At 37.9% G+C, this 21,702-nt stretch overlaps 1 pseudogene; it reads right to left on the reverse strand.

The window, feature by feature from the left end:
• Window positions 1-15,367: 15,367 nt before the first annotated feature.
• On the reverse strand, window positions 15,368-18,974 carry LOC148771064 (uncharacterized; annotated as a pseudogene).
• Window positions 18,975-21,702: the final 2,728 nt, after the last annotated feature.

Consider the following 21,702-nt stretch of genomic DNA (forward strand, 5'->3'; position numbering starts at 1 on the left):
TCCCGCTCTCCAAATGAGCCCTGAGCTTGTTCAACTCCTTGCCCAATGGGTCAAGTGAAGCTCTCTCCCAACTCTCGGATTGCTTCACTAACCAGTTCGCCATCAACAAAACGTACGCTAAGACTCCCGCGTACCTTTCACTATCGCCCAGAGAGATGGCGAAACCCTACGCAACTACATTCGACGATTTGTAGAGGCAGCTCATGATGTTCCTAACATGGGAGGAGGCATGCTCTCTGGAATTATTCAACAAAACTTAAAGCGAGGTAGATTCAAGGAATCTATCGCGGGAAGACCTCCAACAACTCTGGAGGAGTTATTAAGAGGAAAAGAGATGATGATCACTTCGACACCTGGCGACGAGATGACCGACAGCAGTCGTCGACAACTCTGGAACAATTTCCTTCCACGCCCGAGGACTTCCAATAATGTCAATGACACTTGGAGTCTTTCGAGCCCATAACAGAGTTAGTGATTGCATCATCCTAAATTGGGGGGCTATCCCACCCCAAGGATGGTGCACCCTCTCACCTCTCTACATCAATTGCGCCACCAGCCTCCACTCTTGTAGGCCCCTCACTGCGAGACAACTCCCACGAGGAGCAAAGCTGCTCGGAGCAGAGTTAGTGATCGCATCATCCTAAACTGGGGGGCTATCCACCCCAAGGATGGTGCACCCTCTCACCTCTCTACATCAATTGCGCCACCAGCCTCCACTCTTGTAGGCCCCTCACTGCGAGACAACTCCCACGAGGATCAAAGCCGCTCGGAGCTACAAGCGCAAGACCGATGTGGAAGAAGCACCTAAAATTTCTATTTAGTATAGATTTTGTTATTTTGAGTGATTCGCTCCCTACATGTTTATTTCCCTTTGCCTCAAGTAGGCTTGTAACATTCAAGCTTTCAATCAACGAATAAAACAAGTTCTTCTTCTTATTCTCACCGTTGTTACTGTTTCACTACACGATTATCAGCTCAAGTTAACATTACTAGAACCCTGGAAACACTTAGAGATATTATGGTGATCTATATAGCCTCGATAGCTTGAATGCCTAAATTTCTTTACTTGTTTGTAACGGGTCCTTGATTTAAAACGTGGCCACGGTCCTAACATACTTACGATACCCATGAAAAAAAAACCCCGAGAGACTGATTCCCTCATAAGTACATCACGCACAAGGCTAAATGTAAACACATACAAGCAACGCGTCAAACCATTGACAATGTCAAACAATATAAACCTCAAACTAAAAAATAGTGGGCATACCAATCTACTCCAAGTATGAAGATAAATTAAGTACTCTGCCCACATACAAGGGGAACATATATCCTACCAAGTACCAATAGTGGGATTATCATCTACCTCAACATCATTCACTAGATCGGTGCCCGCATCATCGGCATCCTCTACTTCTTCTCCCTCATTAGAAATGCCCGGCTCCATCCATCAGATGATGTTCTCATTGATCCCACCTGTGTCGCGAAGATACGGGCGAGACAACTCCCATGAGGAGATAACACGCCCAACATCCCTATCCCACGGCGAAACAACTCCCACGAGGAGACAACTTGCTCAGACCCCTCGTAGTCGCTCGATGAACTCAACTTGAGTGACTCGTCGCTCCCAAAATCTACGACTTGGCGTCCAAAACGCCGTTTAGTAGTGCCAACCTCGTTGGTAGTATCAAGAAGACCCACATTTGGTCCCAAGTGTGCAGACCACGTATCTCGCTCGCGTCGCACCGCGGGCTCGCTCCCTATCGCGCGTCATGCGCTCCCCTCAAACAAATAAAAATAAATAAAAAGGGGAATAATAATATATTATTATTATTCTACGACAACGACTATCTATTCTCGACACGATCCGGCACCCCTTCCAACTCGAGAGTGGAGGACTTAATGATATGCCTAATTAGGCCAATCCAATGTGCCTACAATTTCTTAACCTACTGGGCCACGAGCCCAAGTTTGAAGCCCACTACAACGAAGGCCCAATCGCCTTAAGATAAGGTTTGGACCCGACAATCTCAATAAACCAGCTCAAGCCCAATCGACGAGGCATAAATAAATGTTCTAACTCATTTTTTAAGATACGTTCAATATTACAGCTGCTCGTATTCTCTCTACGACTTTTGCTATCAACACGCCTGACTTTAGCGTCGGAGGGGTTTCTGCCAGATCGACCCCCGACTTGGATTACGTGTTCTCTGATCGCATGTGTCTCAGGATCATCAAGCTCGTGAGCCAGTGATCCACTTTTCTCTTCCAGCTTGTCCTACTTCAACTACATCAAGTGATCTAATTCTAGCATCATCACAGCGCATTACATAAACCAAAAGGCATGCGTCTAAATACAAAAGTGCCATAAGGGCAAGTGAACGTGGTTTTGTGTTGATCATCCGGTGCTATAGAAATTTGGTTATACCCCGAGTACCCAGCTAAAAAACAATAAAATTCCTTACCCGCCAGCATAGAAAGCATTTGATCAATAAAGGGTAAGGGAAAATGGTCTTTTCTAGTGGCTTTATTTAATTTCATATATTCCATGAAAATTCGCTAACCTATTGTGATCTTAGATGGAATTAATTAACTATTTGCATTACAAGTAACCGCCATATCCCCTTTCTTAGGAAAAAATTGAATCGAACTTACCCATGCACTATAATAAATAGGATAAATAATACCTGTATCGAGCCACTTGAGAATTTCTTTCTTGACTATCTCTTTCATGATGGGGTTCAGACGTCTTTGCGGCTCCATCAATGGCCTTTGCTGATCCTCCAAGATGATTTTTTTGGGCATACAAAACAAAGGGCTTATTCCCTTGATATCAGCAATTGTCCACTCAAGCGTCAACTGGTGCTCCCGAAGCACATCCAAAAGCCTTTGTTCCTGTAAATTAGAGAGAGCGTGTGAAATAATTACCAGCAAAATCTCATTCTTATCAGGATATGCATATTTCAGATGCGGTGGCAATTATTTCAACTCAAGCTTGGGCGGCTCCTTCAACGATGTTTTGAATGCCTTGGGTGTGGTAAGAGTAGTTGAATCCAACCTCTCAAATTCTGGTTGAGCAAGAATGTCTGCGGAATCCAACTAACACACTTGATCCTCCACTCTCTCATCTCCACAACTATCTCCTGCAACCAAAGATGCTTCCAAAAAATCCAAGAGTAAAGAATCACAATTCAAAAGAAAAAGAATCTAAAATATCAATAGAAAAACATTCATTTGAATCATGTGGACGCCTAATTCCACTAAAAACATTAGATCGAATTGTTTGGTCATGCACAGTAATAGTAAGATACCATGGCTCATTCAATGATAGTTCGAGAGGTAGCTAAAAATGGTATTTCCAAAATAGTAAGTGTCTCCCTATCCTCATCCATATCAAGTATAACAAAATCAACAGAAAGAATAACTTTATGAACTTTCACAAGCACATCCTCTAAAATACAATTTGAGTAAAGTAACGATCTATCGGCTAATTGAAGTTATAATCGTCGGTTCAATTTCTCCTAACCCAAGACTCTCATAAGTAAAATAAGGTATAAGATTAATGTAAGTTCCTAAAATCAATGCGTGATCAAAAAATTTATCTTTTCTAGTACAAGGGATAGTGAACTTACCTGGATCCCGAGTTTTTGTGGGAGGGGCCGTGTAAGAATTGTTGGGATCGGGCATGTGTATGCATAGGAAAACAAAAATTTTATATGAAAAACGAATTTAATCATATAAACACGTACTCGATAATAGCAATTAATTGCGTACCTCAGTGCTTCCAGCGAAAATTAAAAACAACATGCATATTATTGATTCGCTAATTAAATCACATGTCATGGTCACAGTAAATCACAAATCAAATCACGAATCATGCATGGATAATTACACAACAACATTCATGAAAGACATAATGCATATATAAACATTAATTTAATCTTATTAAATTAACACCTATTAATCAAATCCGAAAATTACCTCTTGAAGCATGAGGCGAAGTTTCTGATTGATGCAAACTGCCACGAAAACCAATCCTTGCAGTCGGGAGGAGCGGCGACAACGAACACGAGGGTAGCGGCGGCGGGTGCAGTTCACGCGCTGTCTTCGCGTGGCGCGTGAGGGCGCGTGCGGTGCTGGTTCAGCGAGGGCTTCTAGGCAATTTGTCTTCCTTCTCTCGGCTTTCACCTCGTATACCGAGTTCAACTAGTACGTGGCACTAGATACGCAAAAGTCTGACTAAACGAAAGAATAAAATAAAGAAAAGAGTACCAAGAACAAACGGCGCGTGGGGCGCCGATTTCCGGCGACGGTGGCGACGGCGGCGACGGCGGACCGATGGAGGTGGCAGCAGACTAGGGTTTGTCACTTGTGTACAAGACCTATAAATCTTGTATTTATAGTGTCTTGTATATAAGACCTAACGGGCTTACGTTAGACCGGGCCCAACAACTTAAGTTTGATAGTTTTTCTTCGCTCGTTTCTCATAAACCAATGATCAGAAAATTATAACAATTACATTTTTGGAATCATTGAAACGTCCTCGTCATTACAAATGCCAATTCTCGATTTTCAATTTCTAAAACTAGAAACCCTAATTCAGTGGACCTGCTAAATTTGGAAACTTCCCAATTTAGAAAATTCACAAACATAATCGCCTAGTTCTTTCCTTTTCTTATTCACTTTCATAATTCCCAATTATGAATGTTGGACTTAATCGTATTGACTTCCAATTATGCAAAGATTAAACATTTTTGTCTTTGACCGTTTATTCAAAGAACTCAGGTACACAAGTAGTGTGACCATAGTTCAGGTGTAAGCTAGCCGTGGGCCCACAACTCTTTTTGGTTTAAACTCGTTCCTAGAGTTATAGTTAAGATGAAGCTTGTTTCAACTTAATCACCCAACGAATCAAGATTGGCGTCTAGTAACTACGCATCATGATTTTCTAGATACAAATGAAGTGCTTGCAAGAACCGTGTGATATAGTTAACGTACAGTGCAATCCCTTAGATACATATGTCCCGATTGAACTAGAGGCATTGGTACATGTCTAACAAAGTTCTATTCTGATGTTCAGAAACTCCATTTAATTGAGGAGTTCCAGGTGAAGTCCATTGAGATTTTCTTCCATTCTCTTTTAGATAGTCAATGAACTCGATGCTCAAGTATTCTCCACCACGATCGGATCGTAGTTTCTTAATACTTCGTCCGAGTTTTTTTTCTACTTCGTGTCTAAAATCTTTTAAACTTTTCAAATGTTTCAGACTTGTTTTTCATCAAGTACACATACACATACCTAGAGTAATCATCGGTAAATATAGCAAAGTAGTTGTAACCACCCTTCGCACTAACGCTTAGTAGACCACATACGTCGGTATGGATCAAATCCAAAAGACCTTCGGCCCGCTCCATTTTCCTTTTGTAGGGTGACTTGGTCATATTCCCTTTAAGGAAGGATTCACAAGTTTGTAGTGATTTCACGTCGTCCAATAATCCTTCACTAACAAATTTGTGCATCCTTCTTAAAGAGACATGACCTAATCTAGCGTGCCAAAGTTGTGCGGGGTTTTGATTATCTCCTTACATTTTGCTGATGTAGCATTAATGGGTATTTCGCTTGGATTTAGTTCATATAAGTTGTTTAATAATCGTCCCTTGAAAATCACATTTTCATTCTTTTGTATAATGCAAATCGAATTTCCAAAAACAAAAGTGAAACCTTCAATATAAAAAAAAATGAATAGAAATAAGGTTTCTAATGAGAGACGGAAAAAATAAACAATCGTTGAAACCAATATGAAAATTAGAATCCAAAAAACATTTAAGTAAATAGTCCCAATGGCTTCAGTAGCAACTCTTGCTCCATTTCCCATCCTTAGGTAGGTTTCACCCGCTTTAACCTTTCTACTTCTTGTCATTAGCTACAAATCAATACATAGATGTGAGCCACAACCTGTATCTAATACCCAAGAAGAAGAGTTTACAGAAAAATGTACGCCAATGAAATACGTACCCTTTTCAGTTGCGGCGCCAATGCCCTTTCTTTCCACGTTGATGGCAAGCATCATCAGCCTGCTTGCTGACCTTCGCTTTAGGACCCCCACTACTGATAAGTGTTCATTTTGCATGATTTTCACTTATCAAATCTTCGTGTTTTGGTCTTCATTCGTACGAGTTTTCGGCTTTATTTGTATATATTATGTTGTTTTTTTTTTTATATTTTAGGTAAAGATAAGCTATTTTTGCCGATTCGAGACGATTTTGGAAGCGAAGCCGAGAACCAAACCAAACACGTGCAAAAGTGCATTCTCGCGGATTGTGGCAGTGTTTGGTATTTAAAGCATAACTTTCTCATGCGACCTCCGATTGAGCTGATTCAAGTGGATTTAGAAAGATAACTTCAAGGGCTACAACTTTTGTGAAATGCACAATTGTCGAATTCGGGCTGAAAAAGGGTCAAAACAGTGTTTGAAGTTGATGCAGAGGCCAGATCGCGATCCAGCATCACCGGATCGCGATCTGGTGGCAAATTCCAGTAGCAGCGAAAATTTGGGGCAGATCGCGATCCGCACTTCCTGGATCGCGATCTGGGAAGGCGGTGGGCAGTTTTCGAGGTTGCCAGATCGCGATCCAAGAATCCCAGATCGCGATCTGGGCACAGAAATCGAGACTATATATTTTTCTTTGATATCTCACTATAAATAGAAGGTCTCCTTTTCATTTTTCGACATCTCGATTATCGCTCGACCATCTCTCGACTTTTTCTTCGGTTTTCTCTTCGGTTCTCGCCAGTTCTTCGCGGGAAGCTTCGACGAGGGTTTTGACTCGGGTTTTTCATAAGCTTTTCTTTACGTTTAGTTTATAATTTCTCGTGTTCTTCATTTTGATGCTATGTTTGTAATGAACTAAGAATTTTCTTTTAGGGAAATGAAACCTTGTATATATTGATTTTGATTTCCAGATCTGTGATCTATTTGTCGTTCTTTGATTCTGTTTATGTTTTCCTGTATTAAATGCTTTCGATTGTTTGGCCAACAGTTGAATTGATTCTAAATGGGAATGAACTCGAGAGAGGATTTCTCGTTTGATTTTAGGAAAACATAGCTCGGGTTGTGGAAACGGAGACGTGATGCACCCCGGGTAGCCCTTAAGGACTTGATCTAAATGCTCTCTTAATATCAGGTTCTGAACGGAGACGTCGGACCTGTGGGTAGACTCTAACTACACTGGAGACGGGGGTTAGGGTATTTTAGTGTCTGGGTTAGCGAACATAGAATTGACAATAGATTCGGATTTGTAGATCTTTATCGATAGTACACTGGTGGATTTTACCCTAGAAGCCATCACACGTCGGAATTCCTCGATTATACTGGCGGACCGTTGTTTTTATTTTTGTTTCATTTTTGCTTCATTTCATCCCCCATTATTTCCTTCGTCTAGATAGAGTCTAGGATAGTATAATTACGGTACTTGGTAGATTTAGGAACTTAATTCCCTGTGGATCGATATATGGAATTCACTATTCTGCAAAACGCGATACTGTACACTTGCGGTTTTTCATACGTAGGTTTTACGCGTATCAAGTTTTTGGCGCCGTTGCCGGGGAATTAGTTAATCTTGAATTTACTAATATCGTTACCAACTATCCTTACTTTACTTTAGACATTTTTTTTTCTTTTGATTTTTTTTTATTTTTATAGCAGATTTGTATACATCGATGGCCTCGATTTATGATCTCTCTCTTTGCAAGATTCAATCTAGAGCTGATTACATTCAACATGAGTTGGAGGATATTGAAAGACATCGAAGGTTGAACCCAGAAAATGGAATTGCACAAACAAATGAGCACTTCTGCTATCTACAAGAAGAACTCCACTTTTTGGCAAATATTTTCGAAAATTTTCAGAGATGTCACATTCATAAACCACATCCGACCATCCTTTATGAAGACAACGAGGTATTTACAGATTTTCGTATGAACGATGAGGTTGAGCACCTTGGGGGAATTATTCATCCCATTTATGTGGATACTTTTGCGTGTGATGAGAGTGGGATGAAGATGATGGTAGAGGAACTTGACGAACAAAATCCTATCCACATTGCTACTCCGGATTTGAGTGTGAGCGAGGAGACGAGTTTCAAATTTGAGGTAGAGCTTACTCCAAAGCTCGAATATCTTGTGTACGAGTTTGAGAGATCGGTAGGCAAGCAACCCATCCTAGTCTCCTACCGACTGATTTCCACAGCAAACGAAAAGTACCATGGGTTGGGATGGTCATTAAAAGATTGCAATCTAGTCCATGATATGATTGCAAAGTATGTATCAAGACTGACGGATGGATGCGCAATCTACAAGGTTTTGGATTGGACATAATCCGTCCAAATTGTGTCGAGCCGTCGACAGTAAAACAGGCGCTGAATGGGAGGCAACCCATTATTTATTTATCGTCATTTATTTTCTTTCTTTTTGTCATTTTTGCATTTTTTTGGTTTAAAGTTTAATTTCACCCATTTTTCTTGATTTTTGCCGGTATCTTGTCCCCAAGGAAAGAAGAGTAAGAAGTCGGGAAATCTAGACAATTGCGGCAATTCGCCCTCGGTGCCAAAATCCACGGCACCCCGTGCAACCAAAGAACACTTTCGCAACCGTAGAACACTGATCAATCTGCGGCACGACTGTTCAGGGTGTATTTCTTTCTCATATCTTTTATTTTTCGCATTGAGGGCAATGCATGATTTGAGTTTGGGGGTGAGTTTAGCTTATCTTGATTTGGTCTTTTGCATGCATATCATATAATTTAGTTTCATTTATGTATTTTGATTTCCGTAATTGTGTTATGTTTGTCACATGCATTTCATTTAGGATCGAGTGTAAGTTGCATTTTCGGATTCTATTGAAGCAAAGCAATTAATGAATTAGTAGATGGGCTAGTTGATTTTAAAATTGAAATTGTGGATAACCGGCTAATTATAGATGAACCTTCCGACTGCGTTTTTGCAACTTGTGTGGATAGCCTTTCGAATCCTCTCCGATTAAGCTTGAGCGCACTTTTCTAAGGGGTATAATAGTCTGAGGTTTGGGGGGCGAGTTAGAATTGAATTATGTGTTCACGATTTCCAGTTGTTGGCTAAAAGTTCTATCTATGGTCTTTACGTTTTTGTGTTATATTATCAAAAAAATAAAAAAAAAATAAAAAAGAGAGAAAAATAATAATTTGTGGTATTGTTGTGATTCACGCTCTGATTTCCCCGCCTTTCTGACTCGAGCTTAACCCGTTGGGTGCACCTCGTCACCTAAGTCCCTCGAGCTTTCGAGCTTGGGGGTTTCTTGGACTAAAGTTCGATACATGGGTCAGGGAGATAACACAGTGGTGTCGAGCCTTGCACGAGTCACAATTATGCCCATTTCAAAAAAAAAAGGAAAAAAAGAAAAAAGTTGTGATGAAAATCACCAAAAATATTGTTGTTGTCATTTCTTATTGAATAAATAGACCTACTTATGCCCAACTCGAGTTTTTGAATTTCAGAATCAAAACTTGCTTTTCACCCACATTTCTACTCAAAACCCTCGATAATTGTGTTTATTGTTTAATTACGGATTCTTGAGTCTATCTTTCATTTTGGTGTAGAAACAACTAATTGCGTCGGTAGGAAAGTCAAATACCTTAAAGTCGTGGGCCATTATGAGATTTTAGGTTATCTAGCTCGTTTTATCTTTGGAATTAATTGCAATGCTTTGACCAATCCGGCAACTTTGTGGGTGTGTTGTCTGAAAACCCTCACGAGACACAACTCGTCCTTTGGGGGTACCCAGGGGTTCAACGGCTTGTTGCATACGCTAAATGCAATCGTGTTTCCCTACGTTAGTGGCCTAGGTTTAGTTTGTTGTTTCTTTTTCCTTTTTGTTGTTGTTTCGTTTTGATTTACTCGGGACGAGTAAAGATCTAAGTTTGAGGGTGTGATAAGTGTTCATTTTGCATGATTTTCACTTATCAAATCTTCGTGTTTTGGTCTTCATTCGTACGAGTTTTCGGCTTTATTTGTATATATTATGTTGTTTTTTTTTTATTTATATTTTAGGTAAAGATAAGCTATTTTTGCCGATTCGAGACGATTTTGGAAGCGAAGCCGAGAACCAAACCAAACACGTGCAAAAGTGCATTCTCGCGGATTGTGGCAGTGTTTGGTATTTAAAGCATAACTTTCTCATGCGACCTCCGATTGAGCTGATTCAAGTGGATTTAGAAAGATAACTTCAAGGGCTACAACTTTTGTGAAATGCACAATTGTCGAATTCGGGCTGAAAAAGGGTCAAAACAGTGTTTCAAGTTGATGCAGAGGCCAGATCGCGATCCAGCATCACCAGATCGCGATCTGGTGGCAAATTCCAGTAGCAGCGAAAAGTTGGGGCAGATCGCGATCCGCACTTCCTGGATCGCGATCTGGGAAGGCGGTGGGCAGTTTTCGAGGTTGCCAGATCGCGATCCAAGAATCCCAGATCGCGATCTGGGCACAGAAATCGAGACTAGATATTTTTCTTTGATGTCTCACTATAAATAGAAGGTCTCCTTTTCATTTTTCGACATCTCGATTATCGCTCGACCATCTCTCGACTTTTTCTTCGGTTTTCTCTTCGGTTCTCGCCAGTTCTTCGCGGGAAGCTTCGACGAGGGTTTTGACTCGGGTTTTTCATAAGCTTTTCTTTACGTTTAGTTTATAATTTCTCGTGTTCTTCATTTTGATGCTATGTTTGTAATGAACTAAGAATTTTCTTTTAGGGAAATGAAACCTTGTATATATTGATTTTGATTTCCAGATCTGTGATCTATTTGTCGTTCTTTGATTCTGTTTATGTTTTCCTGTATTAAATGCTTTCGATTGTTTGGCCAACAGTTGAATTGATTCTAAATGGGAATGAACTCGAGAGAGGATTTCTCGTTTGATTTTAGGAAAACATAGCTCGGGTTGTGGAAACGGAGACGTGATGCACCCCGGGTAGCCCTTAAGGACTTGACCTAAATGTTCTCTTAATATCAGGTTCTGAACAGAGACGTCGGACCTGTGGGTAGACTCTAACTACACTGGAGACGGGGGTTAGGGTATTTTAGTGTCTGGGTTAGAGAACATAGAATTGACAATAGATTCGGATTTGTAGATCTTTATCGATAGTACACTGGTGGATTTTACCCTAGAAGCCATCACACGTCGGAATTCCTCGATTATACTGGCGGACCGTTGTTTTTATTTTTGTTTCATTTTTGCTTCATTTCATCCCCCATTATTTCCTTCGTCTAGATAGAGTCTAGGATAGTATAATTACGGTACTTGGTAGATTTAGGAACTTAATTCCCTGTGGATCGATATCTGGAATTCACTATTCTGCAAAACGCGATACTGTACACTTGCGGTTTTTCATACGTAGGTTTTACGCGTATCAACTACCTTCACCCACCTTGAACTTGTTGTTTGTGTAGGGAACTCTTTCATTTCTCTTCTTTTGAAAAGAATTCTTCTTTCCAGAAGTGGCAGCAACGAGAACAGATTTCTCTTTCTTGATGGTGGACTCGAAATTGACCAACATGTTCATTAACTCATCTAAGGGAGCATCAAGCTTATTCATGTTGAAGTTCACTATGAACGATTCATAGGAACTAGGGAGGGATAACATGATCAAATCCAATGACAGCTCGACGGGGAGGGTGACGTCAAGGTTCACTAGCTTCTTAAGGAGAGTGATCACCTTGAGACAGTGCTCGTGGACCGAAGCCCCTTCGCGCAGTCTCGCAGTGGTCAACTCCTTGGTAGTTGCGTACCTAGACGCTCTAATATTCTCACTATACATACTATCAAGATGAGACTTGATGTCAAAAGCATGCAAGTGAGACTCATATTTCCTCGTAAGCGCGGCATCCATAGATGCTATCATGTATCACCTAGCATGAGTGTCGTCCTTCTTCCATGCTTCATAAGTTTTCTTTTCAGAATCAGTCGCAATGTCAGATATAGAGGAAGGAGGTCTCTCATCGAGCACATAGAGACGCCCATAAACAGTGACCACAAGTTTTAGAATACGTAACCAATCGAGGTAGTTTGGGCCATTGATTTTTTAGTCGAGGATTGAGATTATGGGATTCTTAGACATAATTATGTGAGAGGTTAGAGAAGAGGATTATTAGAGATTCATATTAAAATGATTTACAATTAAGTATTTGGACTTTTATTATTTAATTGTTGTCCCACTAATTTTACCGAGTTCCACTACCCTCTAGTAGACAAATGAGAAAACCGTTTTTCCTTTAATGGGTTGTAGGTCCAATAAACAAATATAACCCGTAGTTAATCTAGCCCGATTATATTTGCCCAAAGGTAGATCACAGTCAATCATATCATTTATATCATCCTAAAGTAATTTTCCTCACACTTGATAATGACCTAAGTTAATCTCGCGAATTCAAAATCTTCGTGTGTCAAGTCTGACCTAGCAATCAAAGATGCTCATAGAACTTAATTATACCAAACTAATGCAGTCCCTAGTTAATCTAGCCGACCACGTTAATCTAGTATAACCTTTTCTATGGCTACCTACATCATTATGTCAATCGAATTACAGCTTACCTTACTATAGTATCCCCGCTAACACGGCTTACTGCACTATTGCAAAGGGCTACACATAATTAAAACGTCCTCATCATTACGAATTCCAATTCTCGATTTCCTATTTCTAAAACTGGAAACCCTAATTCAGTGAACCTGTTAAATTGCAAACTTCCCAATTTAGAAAGTTCACAAACATAATCGCCTTGTTCTTTCCTTTTCTCATTCTCATTCATAATTCCCAATTACGAATGTTGGACTCAATCGTATTGACTTCCAATTATGCAAAGATTAAACATTTTTATCTTTGACAGTTTATTCAAAGAACTCGAGTACACAAGCAGTGTGACCCTCGATGGTTCAGGTGTAAGCTAGCCGTGGGTCCATAAGTCTTAATGGTTTAAACTCATTCGTATAGTTATAGTTAAGATGAAGCTCGTTTCAACTTATTCACCCGACGAATCAAGATTGGCGTCTAGCAACTACGCGTCATGATTCCCTAGATACAAATGAAGTGCCTGCAAGAACCGTGTGATATAGTTAACGTACAGTACAATCCCTTCGATACATATGTCCCGACTGAACTAGAGACATTGGCTCATCGAGACCTCATTTATAGTTCAATAACCGTGCGATCGTTCTAAAGTTGTAACTGGTACGTACATGACTTAGAGAATCAAATTACCTAATCATCACTTAGTCAGCTCTGGCCCGAGACTTAAAGATTACAAACTATGAGAACACAGAGGACATCCAAGACTATTCTAGCGATCGAATCCAGAGCTATATCATAGAGATCTCTACTCGATTATTGAGAACCACTTAAAGATTTTTAGGATGAGGGAGTTCAGTGAACTCGTCAACTTACGAGAACCCACTTATGTATGCCGATATCACAATACCGTTTACAAATGAGACGCAGTACCCATACACTAAGTGCTAGTCTCTTAATGGGAAAGGCCGATATCCTCGTTGATGGCGTATCCCTTATACTAGGAACACGGTTTAACAGTTATGATACTTAAGTAAATATCTCATGATCCTAATAAATCAAATATAAGTAATTATAATAACTGTAAGGACTATATCTATGCTTATGTATAGGACAAAGATATAGAATGTCAAAAGGTGTTTTATCATTAAAACCAAAAAGGATTATTTATTACAAGAATAAATGAAAGACCACAACCACAAGTTGGCTTGTTGTTACTTACTCTAACAATAATTGCATTGCATTGTTCGGTGAGTTGAATAATCTCATGCCCTTGTAATTTTTTATGCTTGGTCACGAGGTCTTTGATGAATTTAACCCACTTTGGCATTTATTGAAGTGCTTCAATGAAGAGGATATTTATACGAATTTCCTTCTATTTGTCCACAAAGCTTTGATATTCGGCATTGAGCTTGTTTTTTAGAAACCTTTGACAGTATGAAATAGGTGGTGCTGGAGTGACATGGTTATCAAAGCCTCTCCTTGATCATTATTGTTCTCATCCACCGACTCGGTTTCATTGGTCTCTTTGCTAGCTTTCTTCTTTATTTAGGCCTCTTCTAATTGCCTCACGTTGCTCAGACTGATGGTTTGGCATGACTCGTTTTGCTTCATTCTTGGTCCTGCGTGTTTGATGGCAAAGCTTATGTTGGACGATTTCATCAATCCAATGCTATTTGTGTCACTTTATTCTCCAAGTTGCGTAACGAGGCTTAAGTGGTTGTCATGAATTGCGCCAGTATTTCCTTGATATCAGAGTCTGGATTTTGGTTCGGCGGATTGTTCCCTTGATAGGCTTGTTTTTGAAAGGCTCACTGTTGATATTGACTTTGGGGTCTTTGGAATCCTTGGCCTTGTTGATTTCCTCCATATTGACCTTGTGGTCTCCATCCTTGATTTTGGAATTGGCAAGGTGCATTGTTGATATAGTTGAGAGATTCCGTCGTTTGCTGCCATCGGAGTGCGTAATGAATGTCTCCATGGTTCGCCATCAGAATAGTCTGCTGTCGCGGGCACTGCCGTTCCAGTTCCATTGCAACGTCACGGTTCCGTCGCGGCTGCGTCGCAGCCGGAATGGACAAATTTTAATTAAAATACTAAAAAATATAATTTATTTCAAATAAATCTGTAATACCAACGTTACAATACAATAGTATGCTAAAATTATTAAAAGTTAAAAAATAAAGTATTACAACAACCTTGCATTAACATTATAAAATTACATGCAATATCAATACCACGTAGAATGCCAAGCTGGTTCAAAGCTTTCAAGATTTTGTTTGAGAATAAATGGGTAAATATGACCCATATTGTCCGTATTGAGCCTCATTTGATGCATGAGATGAATTTGTATGTGCATGCTTCATGACTACAATGATAGTATCCAGATTCTCGATATCCATTACTGCCAAAAGATGCATAATTGAGATCATGATATCTCGCGCTTCTGCTTCTGGAAGACCCATAATCATATCCAGTGCCACTTGTATATGAAGGCTCACGGTATGTGTTATGTGCCGGATCGTAGTAACCCTCAAAACCACTACGTATACCACTAGTATTGCCAGAATATCCATTTTCGTGATCATGTTACCCAATATCAGTTGTACCATATGGCAATGGATATACGTATCTATCTTGGGAAGCAAATGAACTTTGACCATAGTTATATCCTATATTTTGAGAGCCCAAATCCTCAGTAGTCAATCCATAACCGTATCGAGGTTGACCTTCATTCCATCTTAAGCTCAAACCTTGCATATGGTCATCCACATTTCGATATCACCTAGACATTTCACGAGGTTGTGAATGATGATCATCAGCATTAGAATAATCTTGCAAGCCCGCTAAGTAACGACGTTGTCCTTCAATACCTGGACTGTATCCATGATATGTGTCTTGAGTGGCATAAAACAATTCCTTTCCCAGGCCCCAAGTGGCACCACTATCATCGTGTCCTTGACTACCACCTAATTCTTCATTTCTCGAGGTAATTTATTGATCATTACCGTCACCCGTGTCAGTACTATCAGTCGTATCAACATCTGTAGATTTACTCTTTCATGCAGTGGCTTTTTCTTTCATTTTCGCAGACCGTGGGTCTACATTTCCCCTATTGGTTTGACTGGGAACACTAACTTCATTTCTTGGTTCACCACCTTGAATATCTTCATGCAACCACTGCAAACACGTCTGGTTCATTCTCTCGGGTCCATTTGTCCAAGATATCATCATCATGGAACACATGATTAAGATCAATGGGACTACAATAATCATCTTCCTCTCTTTGATACATCAAGTTTCGTACTCTAAGTCGCATATTGTAGTGAACAAAAACTAACTTATGCAACTTTGCTACAGCCAAACAGATGCGAATCTTTGTATGTATCAATGACCATGTACTCCAACTCCGTTCACAACCAAATGGTGAGCATGTTTGGCTTAGAACTTTGACGGCAATTTTTCTAAGGTGGGGAGCATCCTTGCCATAGTTCAACCACCATTCAGCTGATATAAAACAATTGATTTAGACTCTAGACATGAACATATATTTTTGAAAAATAAATTTATAATAATTGAAAATATATACCCGAAAGCGTTGTTTTAACGGCTTTTTGTGCTAGCGCAGATCCAAATTTCTATGTCTTGTTGACAAACACCCTAACCTGAAATAATTTGAATATTCATAGTTTTTGAAAATATTAAATAACTTATAAGAAAATACAAGATATAATACATCATTAACCGCTTTGTGCATTTATATCTGGGTCGGGTCTCTTAATTACGGCTTTCAAACCTTGTCGAAGCTCATCAGTGTAATTGCAAGTGCCAGAATATTGAAGAATTGGGTTCAAAAAATATGCTGAAATATGTATATTAAAAAAAATTAATAAACATAAATCAGTTGAACCAAATGACAAGTATTTTAAATAAAGGTTTAGATTACCTGCAGCATGTAAATGTTTAAGTAACATTTTGTACCACCTCTTGTCTATCACAGTCCAATAAGTTTGCCAATCTTTAACTACCCCTTTTATTCCCGGTTTCGCCCTATCCATAGCTTCATAAACAATCGCTAATGTGGGCTTCTTATCTTGATCTACCAGTTTTAGAACCTTCACAAGTGGTTCCATGACTAAACAAACTTCACAGGCTTTCTTCCAAATTTTGTTATCCAATATGATACTTGACACCCTTTCAGCTCCGCCGTTTTGAAGTGTTATTCTAAGTCTCCCACTCACGTGTCGTACACATCCTCTTCAATTCCATAGAATGTCGAACAAGACTTTCAATAGAAATAAATAACGTTGCAAATCTTGTAATTCCGGGTCTTAACAACTCTCTATCTTTTGTGTATGATTTCATAAGATTCACTATTTTATCATTGTTGTAAATACAACTTGTAATTTTTTTTGCCTTTTCTATGCATTTTTAAATTTTGGACATCTTACCGATATCTTCCAAATCGACGCAATGTGCAGCGCAAGGCGGCCAAAATATATGTGGCATTTCCAACATCAACCTTGTCCCATCAGCTTTGTTCGAAGCTTCACTATCTGTAAACAACTTGTAAAATATTTTTCTCCCCTATCTCATAGATAACTTTATTGATAAGAGCTAAAATAAAATATGCATTCTTTATTTTACCAGTACAATCCACATATGTATGATATATTATTTATCGATCACAATATATCATACGATTAATGATGGGATGCTTATTTTTAGTACTCCACCCATCACACATGATTGTACAACCATATTCGAACCATTTTGTGCTAGAGAATATTATATTATAAAACTCTCCTAATATCAGGATTCTAGTATGATTCAGTTACCTAGATTAGTTAGGATTTAGTTACCTAGTCAAACTCTATTACCTTATTTCTCTATATATATTCCATGTAATTCAACCCATAACATAATGGGGGTTTCTATTACGTATTATTATTTCTCTTCTTCTCCAATTCTATTCTTCCTATATGGTATCAGAGCACCAGGTTTAGGTTTTTTAACCTAGCCGCCCGCCTTTCTTCTCCATGGCGGTGAAAACCTAGCCGCCTTTCTTCTCCATGGCGGTGACCACCCAATTTTCTCCCTCCCCCGGTGGTGGTACTCTAATATTTTTCTTTATTTTTTCCTTTTCTATCTTTTTTATGAACACCACCCGAATTTTCTCCCTCCCCCGGTGGTGCATCTTCTCTATCTCTTTCTTCTTCTTCTTCTTCTTTTTCTTCTTCTTCGTCTTCTCCATGGCCTAAAACCTAGCCGCCGCTTCTCTTCTTCTCCATGGCCGGCGACCACCAAACCAATTCTTTCCCCCGGTGGTGTTACTCTTCTCTTCTACTTATATTCGTTTCTTCAATATCTTTCTTCTCTATCTTTTCCGACATCTTGTTCTTCTTCTTAGTCGGTATCTTTTCTCTCGATTCAAAAAAAAAAAATAATAATAATAATAATAATAATAAGAAAAAAAAAATCTCCATGTTATTTTCTTCTTTCTATTAATTTGGCAGATATTTTCATCAAGGACTCGATTTCGCGGGTTTTCTTTCCAATCTTCACTTTTGGAGTTTATTCGTTATGACTGCGGTCCAATCTTCACGTTCGTCACGTTTCGGCTGTGGGGGCGTGCTAGAGAATATTATATTATAGAACTCTCCTAATATTAGGATTCTAGTATGATTCAGTTATCTAGATTAGTTAGGATTTAGTTACCTAGTCAAACTCTATTACCTTACAATATTTCTCTATATATATTCCATGTAATTCAACCCATAACATAATGGGGGTTTCTATTACGTATTATTATTTCTCTTCTTCTCCAATTCTATTCTTCCTATATTTTGTTTTTAAAGTGGTTATATACCCGTCAATTTCAAGAACTTCATCATCTAGATAAGTACTACAAATTTGACGGCCTGAAGGACCTGTAATTCCAGTCTCAGCCTCAGCAGTAGTTTGTATCATGGACTGATAATAAGATCCACTATCAGCAGCATGAAACGGAATGGCATTAAATAAAAACCATTTTGAAACGGCCTTACCAACTGCTTTGATTTTTTGAGGAGCGAACAAGTGTTTGAGACTTTTTTACTTTGTTGGAAACATTAAAGGATCAACCCCGCGTCAAGACTTTGTAGATCCTTCTCTAACGCTGAAACTACGGAATATTCCTTGTTTCCCACCTGATGTTTGACTTCGAGACGAAGTACCACCAGCATGCCCTACAATTAAATAAAACAAATTAACTGACATATTGTATAAGTATAACAATTGAGTAGGATATAAAAGTTCATATACTGTCATCATATCGCCTACGCTCTTCTTCATCGAAAGCTAGTTTTCGACTTTCCCTCATCGCATTCCGCAATTATTTTTTCTCCATTTTGGATAAGTGCTCTTTATTTGCGTATTGGGAACCTTTTTCATCATCATTCCCGCTGCTACTTTCAGAACTAACGTCATTGATGTCCCTACTTTCTTTTACAAATGGACATTATAGATGTTTCTTTCTGTTTTTTCATTATTGCTTTAGCAGCTTTGGAATCGTGAAGATGTTTTCGTAACATTACCGAAATTTCTTTAGGAGCCTTTCTATATGCCTCTACGTCTCCAGACATGTGGGCGATATGTTGTTTCAATCTTGTTATCCCGCCTGCAGTTACTACATAACATAATTTACATTTGATTTTTTTCGATTGTCACCAACCATGTCGCCGAATTCCTAACCGATATCAGGTTTTGGATCCATTTTACATAATTGTAGAAAAAGTGAGTGCTATTAGAGCTCAATACTAATTTTAATATTACTTAAAAATATGAATTATAAACTACAAAAATACCTCAAAATTTATGAATGTAACTAATGAATTATAAACTACAAACTTTTAGCAACATACGAATTATAAATTAAAAAATTATAAACATATCAAATTGTACCTTTTTTAGAAGAGAATATTCATTGGTAGTTGAAAACTTTTTTTTCTTATCCTATTAATGAATCGAGGTTAAGACAAAATAAAAGAAGAATTATTATTATTGAACTGAGAAAGAATTTGCAAATATGCATGTTTACTGAAGATGCAATGAAAATATGAAAATATGATATTGAAACTTACAATTACGTTCATCACAAAAAAAAAACTTACAATTACGTAGCATCCTATTTATAGGGAAGAATCTATGGGCAGTATGGATGATGCCATACCGTCGTCGCCCATACATTCATTATTCTACAATTTTTTTTCAATTCTTTTATTCAATTATTTTTTTCTTTTCTTAATAAAAAAATCTTATATATACACACAAATTAGATTTAATAAAAAATTTAAAAAACAAAATAAAACAAATATTTATGTTTAATGTAGTAAAACATATTATGTGATGAGTTAATTTCATATTAAAATGATTATATTTAAGTAGCAGAATAGTGAAAGCAAAAAATAAATTAAATAAAATTTTAATATTATATATATTCAAATTTTATTTATTTATTTATTATTTCTATTTTGATATTTATTTTACATTTTTTAAGAATCATAGTCTTCAATTTTATTTAGGGTAAATTCCACTTTACCCCCTCGTACTCTCAATTTCACGGATTTACCCCCTTGTACTTGTACAATTTCCCTATAGTCATTTCCTTCAACTTTTGTCAATTTTGACTCTGACGCCGTTTGGTCAACTCTGTAAATTACAAAATTGCCACTGCCTATAACGCATCGTTTCTCCTCCGTCAATATTGTCATTTCTACTTCTCTCACCACTTCCACTTCCAAGATATCCCCAATTGAACACCTAACTTAGTAAAAATCAAGACCCAAAAATTGATCGATTCCTCACAGTGCAAAGAAAAAAACATATGAATGTGTGAAACTTTCTCTTTTCTAATCTCGAGAGTCAAAATCGATAAAATTCAATATTTACGTCAATATTTTGACTCTTGACCAAATGGCGTCAGAGTCAAAATCGAAAAAAGTTGACAAAGAGGGTTGTATTGGCACATTGTACAAGTACAAGGGGGTAAATCGACAAAATTAAGAGTACGAGGGGGTAAAGTGGTTCTTGGGCAGAGTACAAGGGGGTAAAGTGGAATTTACCCTTTTATTTATTATGTTCTTTCAAAAAAAAATATTATTTACTATTTTCCTTTCGGTTAAATACATAAATTATAGTCATATTTTTACTTATTGTTACTTTCTCCAATTAGTAGGGGATTAGAGAAATTAGTGGGATCCCATTATCCCAAAAAATTAGGTCTTCATTTTTTTGCCGCCTGATTCCGGCGTTGACTTGCGGTCAACGCCGGTCTCCAGGCGTTGACTTTTCGATTTTTTTTATTTATTTTTTTTTTCTTCCGGATTTTTTCGCCGGTTTCCGGCGTTGATTTGTTTTTTTTTTTCTGGTCTATTTTTTTCCGCCGACGGATTCCGGCGTTGACTTTTTTTTAGTGTATTTTTTAAGGATTTTTTTTTTACGTTCGCCGCTAAACTTTGACTGTAATTGTGCTGTCACTAACAATAAATTAACGTAATTATATTGTCAATGACAGTTAATTAACGTAATTGTACTGCCGTTGACAATACATTTATGTAATTGTTCTGTCGTTGACAGTAAATTAACGTATTATTATTATTTTTTTATTTTTTGTTATTTATTTTTATTTTGTTTGATTTGTTGACAAGTCAACGTAATTATATTACTGTCGTTGACAGTAAAATAAATGTAAACACGATAATATTACTGTCAACAACATCAATATTATTATTTTTTTGGGTTTTTGTTTTGTTTGATTTATTCAGGGAGTAACGTAATAATAATACTGTCTATTATTGTAATATTACTGTAAACACAATAATATTACTGTGGTTGACGGTAATATTACTGTTGTTATAGTAATATTGTTGTCAACCACATCAATATTATTATTTTGTTTGGATTTTTTTGTTTGTTTGAGTTACTCACATAGTAACGTAATAATATTATTGTCTATTATTGTAATATTACTGTGGTTGACGGTAATATTGTTGTTGTTATAGTAATATTATTGCCACTCACAGTAATATTAATTATTTTGGCTTTTTATTATGTTTACATTTGTTGAACGGTCAACG

The sequence above is a fragment of the Erythranthe guttata genome, chromosome 4 (genome assembly GCF_056151865.1).
Source record: "Erythranthe guttata isolate IM_541 chromosome 4, IM_541, whole genome shotgun sequence".
Classification (NCBI taxonomy): domain Eukaryota; kingdom Viridiplantae; phylum Streptophyta; class Magnoliopsida; order Lamiales; family Phrymaceae; genus Erythranthe; species Erythranthe guttata.